This window comes from Notamacropus eugenii, chromosome 1, assembly GCF_028372415.1.
Source record: "Notamacropus eugenii isolate mMacEug1 chromosome 1, mMacEug1.pri_v2, whole genome shotgun sequence".
NCBI classification, from domain to species: Eukaryota; Metazoa; Chordata; class Mammalia; order Diprotodontia; family Macropodidae; genus Notamacropus; species Notamacropus eugenii.
This window is the reverse complement of record NC_092872.1, coordinates 265,429,173-265,440,093: the sequence shown is the minus strand read 5'-3', so window position 1 is coordinate 265,440,093 and position 10,921 is coordinate 265,429,173.

The following is a 10,921-nucleotide window of genomic DNA, read 5'->3' as shown; positions in this document are numbered from 1 at the left end:
TAAATTGATTTAATCTAGTTTTTTCGTCCATTTTTGATGTTACAACTTTTTAGTTTTCAAAAGATGAAAGAATGTATTGGTTAACTAGCATTCATTTATTCTCTTAACAACCCTTTATTCAATTGGAGAGTATGGTAGCAGGTACTTGGGAAATTACAACATGTTGATAAAACAACATTTGTTCTCATGAATCTACTGTCTTATAGGGTGATAAGACATAAACTAAGTCACAGAATCTCAGAGTTTGAAGGGATCTGTCCAGGACATGTGATGAGGTATCAAGTCTCAATGTACTTAGAGCTGATCAGACCACATCTAGAGTACTTTGACAAATTCTGGATTCTACATATTAGAAAGGACATTATCAAGCTGGACAGAACAATCAGAGAAGGGTAGTAAGCGTCACTATCTGACTGGGAAGGATACCACATCAGTTTGCCAAGAGGAACTAGGAATGTTTAAGAGAAAACATGAGGCAGAGCAGAACGTATCGGAACATATCCTTCCTATGAAAAAGTGACCAGATGTGTTGAGCAGCAGAAATGATGGGTAGAAATGACTTTACCATCTTTTCAACTATCCTCAGGGTATTGTCTATTCTTAGAATGCCCTCCCTTCAGCATTTTTGCTTATGGAAGAATTTAAAATCTAACTCAAATGCCCCCTCTTCCAGAAGACCTACCTTGGACTACTAGGTGATGCAGTGATAGATGGGCCTGAAGTCAGGAAGATCTGAGTTCAAATTTGGCCTCACACTATCTACTAGCTCTGTGACCCTGAGCAAATTATTTTTACTCCTGATTGTCTCAGTTTCTTCATTTGTAAAATGGGGATAATAATAGCACCTACTTCCCAGGGTTGTTGTGAGGATCAAATGAGATAATTTTAAAGTGCTTAGCACTGTGCCTGCTGGTGCTTCTGCTGCTGCTACTACTGCTACTACTACTACCACCACCACAAATTCTTGAACAGTCAGTAAAAATCCTTCCTACTAGAAGCTCTCAAAGAACTTTATTTTGCAATTTTCTGATATGTGTTGTCATGGAATGAACAATAGATTCCAATTCTGGCTCTTCTACTTACTATCTATGTGACTTTGGCAAACTTCTTCCCTTCTCTGCGCCTCTGTGCTTCTCTTTTTGAAAAAATGCTGGGGTTGGACTAAGTAATATCTAAGGGCATTTCTAATTCTAAACCATCACCCAAATTTCGATGGCCATTCATATTATTGTTGGTTCTTTTCTTGAAAAACTTTCCCCCAAGAAATACTGGATCTCTTCTGCTATGCTTCTTGTATTTTTTACCTGTTATTCCTTGTAGTATCAGATTTGGCACGTTAGGATTTTTTCCTTCTCCTCCTTTTTTATCTTAAAGCTCTCTTGATCAGATTGTGTATAGAATAGAGAGATTTTTTTTCAATAGAGTTGTGGAGGAGCCTAGAAACAGCCTCATTCAGCAAATCCTTGATCTCCCTGCCAAATGGAGAGATATGTCAGCCAAGGGCATCATGGTTTAGCATATAAACTTGTTTATAAAAATCTTATGGAAGAGGAAAGTGGAAGATTAGGAGCAATATTGCATTGTGAAATGGATAGGAAGTGGTAAATCAAAAAATAAGTTTAGAAAGCTTAGAGACTCAATTAAGTTCACTTATTCCTAGAACATTGACATAACTAGGAAGGGGATAGCAAATCACTGAAAAGTAGAAAAGATCTGCCAGAACTTTTTTTTTTTTACCAACCTCTTTTTTCCTTCACTGACACCAGAGCCACCATATTTGGACTCTAACATTGCAATTGCCAATGTGCTATGCCAGGAAGTAGAAACAGTAATAATGAAGACTAAACTGAGAGGAGCTGTTGAACTGGACCAGACAGAAAGATCTATCTATGCTGTTGGCAATACAATTTTGAGGGCTTTAAGGTAGAATTTTCCAAAATATCTGAAAGAGGGGAGGTGATATTTTCTAAGAAGAAACCACAGACTTTATTACTAATGAAAAAGTATAGTCCTTATCCTCACAGGGTTTATATTCTAACAGAGTAGAAAACACACATATGAGAGTGGAGATTGGGAAAGGGAACATCTGAGGAGCTACAGGGACAGTGAACCGGCCCATGGGTGGTCAGTTGATTCATCCTTTTCTGGAATCATGGTAATTTTGTGATATCTATTTAATTACTATTCCCAGAGAAAAAAGTAAAAATACTTTTTGGGGAGGAGGGGTTTCTCTCTTTTAGTTCAGATCAGAGCTGAAAGTGGGGTGAAAAAGGGAAACATTAGAAGTAGGAGGATAAATGCAAGATAGCTATAATTAGATTAAATAGCTGCATGTGATATGATGCATGATTTCATTTGGGCATGTGGGGTCATGTCAACAGAGTTAAATTTATGTGTTCATAATTACTAATCAAGATAGCATAATTCCATATCAGGAATCATTGTATTGATCTTAATGGATTTCCTACCCTTTGGACTGAAGGCATATTTTATATCCCAAAAAGGTCTAGTTTGGAGATAAAGGTAGGTCCAAGGGAAAAGAAGAAGGACATCAATGTCAAGGCAGTTGACACAAGGACCAGGGTAGATAACAAGATGTAAAGAAAATGAAGGTTTCTTGACTCTAAAAAGAATAATTTAATTCTATAGAGTAAAATATCTTCCTCAATATCTCTTCCAACACAGAGCATATTCACCATAAATATATTAAAATCTTATATGATTCCTTGTGAGATGCAACAACAGAGAAGGTATTGTTTACCATTCTGCAGATCATTATTTTTAAGCAAGAGATGTCAGCTCACCAAAGATAATACTGAGAAAGTTTGGGTAATGGAAGAGGGAGGAGGCTGAAGAGACATAGATTGCTTCAAGCTTTTCAGTCTAGTAGCAGGCTAGGTCATCTGCTAAAAGTGTGAGGTTAAAGGGAGGAATAGAGAAGAGAACATTTGAAACAGATTCTCTGGAAAATGAGATAGGGAGTCAATGAAGGTACAATAGAGGGACTTTCAAGTGGCAGTCAGGGCCAAGAGAGGTTATATAACATCAATTTGTAGTGTGTAAAGTCAGAACAGTTTTGTTGTTTTCTTCATTGATGGATGTATCCAATGCTCAGAAGCAGGATTTGAGAAATCAATAAAGAGGCTTAGCCAGGGATAGGGATATGCAAGTTGGAGATGGAGGCAAGTCAGGTTGGGGCAAGACATTCTGGGTCAGTGACTAGCAATATATCAAAATAGCTAACTAAGAGCCCAAGGCTGGGAAGTGACTAAGATGGACTGAGACAATAGAAATGAGTCAAGGAATATGATGTTAATGAGAAAACTCCAGCTCAAAAACTCTACCTAGTTCAGTTTTCACTTAGAAATCTTTGTTGGTCAGCCAGTAGAAATGGATTATGAATAAATATCTATGCTAGACCTAGGAGGATTTGCCTTACAGGCTCTGGATCAGCAGAAGAACAAAGTTAGACATACTTTTCTGACTCCTGGGAATGGGAATGAGGTACAAACTGGGATGTCTCAGCTTCCCAGGAAGAAAGAGAGCATAGGCTCAGAGAACTATGTCTTAAATCTCCATCTACACCTTCTTGTCTGGTCATGTCGTATGCCATGTCCATGTTCCTTTTTACTAGGATCTAGGTTACCTCAACTCTAACTTTTTGAGAGTTAAAGATAGAATCGTACTTTTTAAGAGCAGTGGACATGATGTCCCTTGTCTAATGTAGAGTCAACTGTGAATTGAGGGGGGTCCTACTCTGATCATGAATAGAAAGATACTTCCTCAATCCGGTCAATCAAGATGGCTTGTTAGGGCTCAATCTCCTGGTTGAAGTAAACTGGGGAAATGGCCCCCTCTATCCCTTCACCCATTAAAAAGAATATACAAGAGTTCTTAACTTGTGTGTGTGTGTGTGTGTGTGTGTGTGTGTGTATGTGTGTGTTATGGACCCCTTTGGTAGTCTGATGAAGCTCCTTATTAAAATAGCTTTTTACATAGTCAAAGGAAATACTAAATTCTAGTTATAGATTAATTAAAATAAAAAGAAAATAAGATGTAGCTGTTCTTTATATATTGTTACAGTCATTGTATAAATTATATATTGTATTGTGTATTATATATGGAATATTATATTATATGTAATATATATTATATTATGTATTACATTTTGTATGGGATCTATAATATATATTATTTTTCTTGGCATCATCAAGTCTTTCCAAATTTTTTTGTATCATGTATGTAATTTCTTCTAGCACAGTATATTCCATTACATTTGATCAATCACAACTTATCCATTCTCCAATTGATATATATTTGCTTTGATTAACATGTATATACTTAAGTATATACTTTGAATAACATGTATATATATATATATATATATGTATTATATATATATGTAAGTAAATCTAAGTTATCTGACTCTGTCTCTGTTTCTCTTGTCTGTCTCAGCAAAATAATTTTGTAAGACATTAGCAGTTGGAAGAAGCAGAAAATGTACTTGAATTGAGGATTGTAGGATCTCAGGGATTCTAAAGGGTGGAGAGGAATGAGTGCATTCAAGGCAGGCCCATCACTTGGGCAAAAGCATAGAAATGGGTGATTGTATGAAATTCAAAAGAGGAAAGGGTACGGAAAGATGAGAGTGGAGGAATGATCTCCAAATAGTAGTGAAGAGCAATGAGTACATCTACCCATCCTCGTGGTCTATGAGTCTGTGGATATGGGAGAAGTGTCTCAGGGAAAGGGATTGCAAGACTGAGGTACTCTCAGTTTGGAGTCAAGTTTCAGACACAGAGAGAAGATGGAAGGTTGATTGGTGGAAGTATGTGAAAACATGGCTTTTGGATAAAGGAGCTCCTAGAAGAATGGGCTAGGTGATGGATGGATCAGACAGAAAGGAGTAAAACTAGTGAGAGATAGGGCTGAGAAGAGACACGAGAGTCCTGGATGAGGTCATTGATTTTGTATGGAAGTTGGCTATATAAAATTTCTGTGATTTCAAGAGATGAACACTATGCTTTTGTATCATTACAAATCATCAAACAATGGTTATCAGTCACAGAAGCACAGATAGAGATCTTGAAGGGACCTTAGATGTTGTCTTGTCCAATTTTATACATAATAAAACTAAAACCATGAGAAGTTGTGACTTGCCAGTTTACTAAGGTGGTAAGTAACTCGTCAAAGTGCCCTGACAGCAAATCTACCGTATTTTCTCTGGTATTGAAGTTTCCTTGGAATTCTTTGCCTCAGTCTCATTGTTGTTGTTTAGTCAACTGAATAATGTCTGACTCTTTGTGACCCTGTAAATCATACTGTCTATGAGGTTTTCTTGGCAAAGATACAGGAGTAGTTTACTATTTCTTTCTACAGTAGAATAAGGCAAACTGAGGTTAAGCGACTTCTCAGGGTCACACAGCTGATATCTGAGGCCAGATTTGAATTCAGGTCTTCCTGATTCCAGGCCCAGAACTCTATTCATTGAGCCACTTAGTTGACCACTTAGTTGACTTGCCCAAGGTCATACAAGTAGTACGTATCTGAGGCTGAATTTGAAGCAGGTCTTCCTGACTCTGGGCCCAGTACTCTATCCACTGAGCCATCTAACTGTCCCAATCACCTCTCTTTACTTATTGTCATTTGATCTAAATTCATACTCCTTCACCAAATGGGAAAAAAACCCCAGTTCATTTTGCCTTTATTCGGATAATTCTGCTAAATATTTCCAATGGGATTTCTGAATTTGAGGCAATCCCTGATTTGCAAGCTAAAGGGAAAAAAAATCTACAATCCACAGCGAAGTATATTAAAAGCAAATACAGAAACATGCTGATGGTTTTCAGGATGGTAGTCTATTCTGAAGGAAAATACAGATACTTTCTTCCTGCAAGACCTCTTTGTCTTACAGCAATTATTCATAAGCAGCTATGAGATACTGGAAGAATAACGAGTATGTTTCAGTGGAAATATACTCATTTCTATTCAGTTTTGCTGGCTCCCATGGGAATCTTGAATTGCTTTCTTAGTTTCAAAATGCAGTCCTTGAATTGCAAGAAGGAAAAAAAGGGAGTCAATAACTAACAGCTTACTTTTAGATCAACTGTTAAAACTGTTGGAAAAACCTCAGAAAATGAATATAGAAATAGGTGGAAATTGAAATTGCTATTATTTGTGGACACCACTTGAAAGCTTGCAAATTCTGGGAGGTATAACTTTTTGTTGATGAGTGACACATGGAGCTAAGAGTGTGGTGCCAGGCAACTGGAATTTCATTTTCAAGCTCCTAGATTAAATCTCTGGTTTGTCACCTTTTTTCTTTTTCCTCCTTCTTTCCCAATCACCCTACTTCCAATGTTTGAAGGGGTGAATGGCATAGAATTTATGTAGGCCTCCTCTGGAAGAAGCTGGCTTTAAGAAGCAATCTTGCCCAGTGGGTGGCATCCTGTGTCAATGAAACCTGGGATCAAATCTTGCCTCTTGCTCTTTGCAGCTCTCCTTTTCATCATGTGTTAGATGGAATTAATTAAAATCTCTAGGCTCTTTTTCTGGGGGTTGTGGAGAAGCAACAATGAGTTGAGGATTTTTTTTTTACTTTAAAAGCATTATGTAAGTCACCTGTCATTCTTCAGCAACAGCCACATGACAATCGAAGACATATTGCTAAAATATAAATCTTGACCCCAAAGGGAGGTAGGAGAAGCTGCTTTCTTTACTCCTTTTCAGAGGAGTGTGTGTGTGTGTGTGTGTGTGTGTGTGTGTGTGTGTGTGTGTGTGTGTGTGCATGGAGGAGGGTTAGGGAATGGTTCCTTGTAAGTTTCATATATTATCAGACTTTTTGGACATGTTGGTCAATTTTGCTGATTTATTTTTCTAAATTCTTTCCTATAAAGGATGATACTTTGGGAAGGAGAAGAGGCAAATTCAGGTGATGTCAAATCAAAATATTTCAATAAAAATCTTTTAAAAATACCTTGGATTTTTCCTAGTTAGTTTCTTGGCCCAGAACACTGTGAAACTACAGTCTTTGGTAGCTCAAATTTCTATTGGGCTTTAGAGCTTGTTGTGTGTTTTTCATGAGTTAGATCCTCACAACAATTCTGTGAGATAGGTGCTCTTATTATTCCCATTGTATAGATGAGGAAACTGAGGCAGAGAGCAGTTAAGTGACTTACCTGGGATTATACAGGTTTCATGATTAGAGGTGGAATTTGAACTCAGCTCTATTTGATTCCAAGATAAATTGTCTTATCTTCTATCGCATACTGCTTCATGGATGACATCACTGCTGAGGCGTAGAGCATAGCCTCTTTCTCACATTGGTCCTTAGCAAATGGCTCTCCTCCTCCTTTCTTTCCCTTAGCCTGACCTGGCAATGATCTTAATGTCCTGACGTGGGGTTTGATTAATTGACCAACAAATAGTTGTGGGATACCTACCATGTGCCCTGTCTTATGCTTTGACCTTAGGAGGTGGACAAAGAGTATGGTACAGTTTCTATAACAGAATAGTTAAAAAATATAAATACCAACCATAGACAAAGCTCTGTACTAGGAGTTGGGGATATATTGATACATAGAAGTCAGACTCTATCCTCACAGAGACTGGGAATATTCGACTATATTATATACACACACATATATGTATATACATACATACATGCAGACAAACAGACAGACAGATAGAATATGGATTTTGGGAGGGTAGAGAAGGGAGGCTGACCTGTTATTTCCTAGATATAGGGAAGTCCCATTGAGGAAACTCCCTCTACCAATGCAGATCAGCAACTTCAGGCAATGATAGTTGAGACACTGAGAGGTTGAAACTTGGCTGTGATCAGATGACCAGTGTGCTTCAGGGACAGAATTTGCACACTGCTGTCCTTTATTCCCTGAGAAACTCTCCTTCCATCCACTAATGCTAGACTGTTCCAAAAGGAAAGTGTGTGGATGATGTGTGCTGGTGTGCGCATGTGTACATACAAATTTTTCATATGTTTATATACTCATGTGTGTATGAAATCATGTGAAGTCATCCTTCCCTGCCCTCATTTGAAATCTACAGCCCTAAGGTTGGCTTTGTTTATTCTGAGGAAGAGAACATATATGGAGAGAACACAGCATCTATCTTCAGTTATTTGAAGGGCTGTCACACGGTGGCAGAGATCAGACTTGTTCTGATAGGTTGAGGGGGGGATAACCAATTCTAGGAGTTAAGTTAGAGGGGGAAGATAGCTCATTTGAAGGAAGATCTTTCTAACAATAAGGGCTGTCATAGTCTGCTGCATGAGGTAGAGACAATATTTTTTGGAAGTATTCAAGATGGGTTTAGAAAATCACTTCTTTAGGATTTTGTAGAATGTAATAAATATTGCTTGGGATTGATGACCTGTGTGATCCCTCCCAGATGTGAGGTTCTTGAGTCTATATGTTTCTAGATCAATTAGGAATCAAGTGCCATTGTGTATATAACTTTGTCACAAATGTTCTGCAATGATGAAGTCCAAATTCAAAATAGTCACCAGTCCTCTCAGAGCGCTATACTTTGCCGTGTCTTCGAGAGGGAGCTATCAGTATGTTTCAGATACTTTAATCTTTTCAGATGGTATGAGATACGGTAAATAGGATAGTTATTCATTTCTAGCCTCTGGGAGAATATGAATCATAAGTAGAATTAATGGCCATACATTTTGTATAGCTTTTAATATGATTTATGGTCAGATATTCAATATTAAAATACATAAATTTATTAAAAACAGGGAATGAAGTAATCTTTGTCTCTAAGATGATCTACTTAGCCTTCAACATGAGACATCTTCTCTTAACATTCCAGTTCTTGGCTAATAGATAGACAATGGTCTCATCCCCTTTACTGCATCATCTTGGTGGGTGCAGTCCCTGGAAAGCAATGCTTACCCACTTATTTAGAAAATTCTGCCCCTTGTTGGTGGACAATCTGAACCCTTTAGATAAAAGTGTACTTTTTTTCTTCCTGAGTCATGTATTGTATACCCAAACTGATTAGCTTTAAATGTTGTCTTCATGTACTTTGCTTTACCAAACTGGTCAGCTAGCTGTTCCTCATACAGGACATTCTCTCTTCTGTCTCTATACCTTTGCAGAAATAATCCCCAAAGTCCAGATTGTTCTCCTTCCTCAACTTTGTAAAGGAATCCCTTTGTTCCTTCCAATGTGCCACCACCTACACCCTCTGCTGATTAGTACAAGCTCCCCTTTGAGACAGCTTTATATTATTTTATAGATTCTTGATCTTTTCTTATCTGCATACATATTCTGTCCCTCTAGGGGACTATAAGCTTCTTAAGGGCTGGACTGGTTTCATTTTTGTTTTTGTATCGCTGGTGCAAATGGATGATTAATTAAGGTTTTTTAAGTTGAATTGATTTGGAATTTCTATTGGGACAGCAAGGAAATTTGGAATGGAATATATTTTGTATTGGAGTTGTTTATGCATAGGCCAGGGGGTGTAGGACTACCCTATCACACAGAGTTGTCCCTTCTGCCATAGTAACACTGTTTATGGAGTAAAATCAGATCAAGCTATCGTGTTAAAGGGAGAAAGAAGTTAGAAGTGGACCTCTGAAATCTGAGGTCTCCAGAACACCTTCCTTTTAATAATTTTGTGCTGTAGGCAGTGCAAGTATTATCATTCCCAGTTTATAAATGAGAGAATTGGGCTGCAAAGATGGAAAAGGATGAACCTATACTTTGAAAATATGAGGCAGAGCGAGGACTCAGCCCAGGTCTTCAGTTTAACTCCCTTCAGTCTAGCATATGACCTAACGGCATGTGGGATGCACAAACAGAGGTTTGCAAATTATAAGGAGTATGCAAACTAGTTGTGGCAAGGAAACATTTCCATAAGGTTTGATTTTAGAACCTCAGTAATCATACAGGTATTCTTCTACAGACACTACGCTGGCTCAGATTGCCCGACTTTGACACTAGATCAAACTAGATTGAGCTGAAAAATGTCCTCATTTTTCCTTAATTTTCTGAAATTTGGGTGCTGAATTTCATTTCATACCCGTATTTTTCATTGTTCTCTTTTGGTGTGTTTTAAATCCTGAGACTTTTAAGAAAGTTATGTTCCTCCAAGGAAATGGATAAAGTTTCAATTCTTAAGTAGCACACTTCAATGAATTTAAATGGGATTTAAAAAAATACATGCTGAGAAGTGATGATCAGTTGTTATAAAAGTCTAAGAAGCTGCTAGAAACTAAGCAAAGACCTTCCAAGGCACCCAGTAGCTAGAGGGGTTACTATTGATTCCTCTATAGTACAGTGTAAATTTCTTGAAATTGGGAAGAATGATGAGAGGACAAAGAAAAATATAGCTGCCAACTATATGAAGGAAAAATGCATGCTTTGTGCATGACAACACAAAGGCTGGAATACTAAAGATTAGAAAAAGGTAATTTTTTTTGGGGGGGGTGAAATTTCCTCTTTTCATAAAAGGTTTTCCTCAAACCACTGTCCAATGAAGTTTAAATGAATTTGTAAGATCTGGACAGGCATCTTCATGAAACTGCAAAATATCCAAACCATGTTTTGGGCTTTTTATTTGTATTTCCACTGGGCCTGGAAGTCTTTTCCTCCTTAAACACTGATGAACTATGACAAAATGTATTGCTATAGTGAGAAGCAGAATTATTTTGGAATAACAGACCTTGCTTTATGCCACATGTCACAAAAGATAAAGAAATTTATTCAAGAGATCGAGATAAACAAGCTTCAACGACCTAGAAATTGACCTGATTTATACCACATTGAAAACCTATGATTTATAGTTGACTAGACATGGAAAAATAGACTACTCATCAAACATATTCTTAATATCCAATGTAGTAAAAGTAAGGTTTCATGATGAAAAATTAAAGAATATATGTTCAAATCTT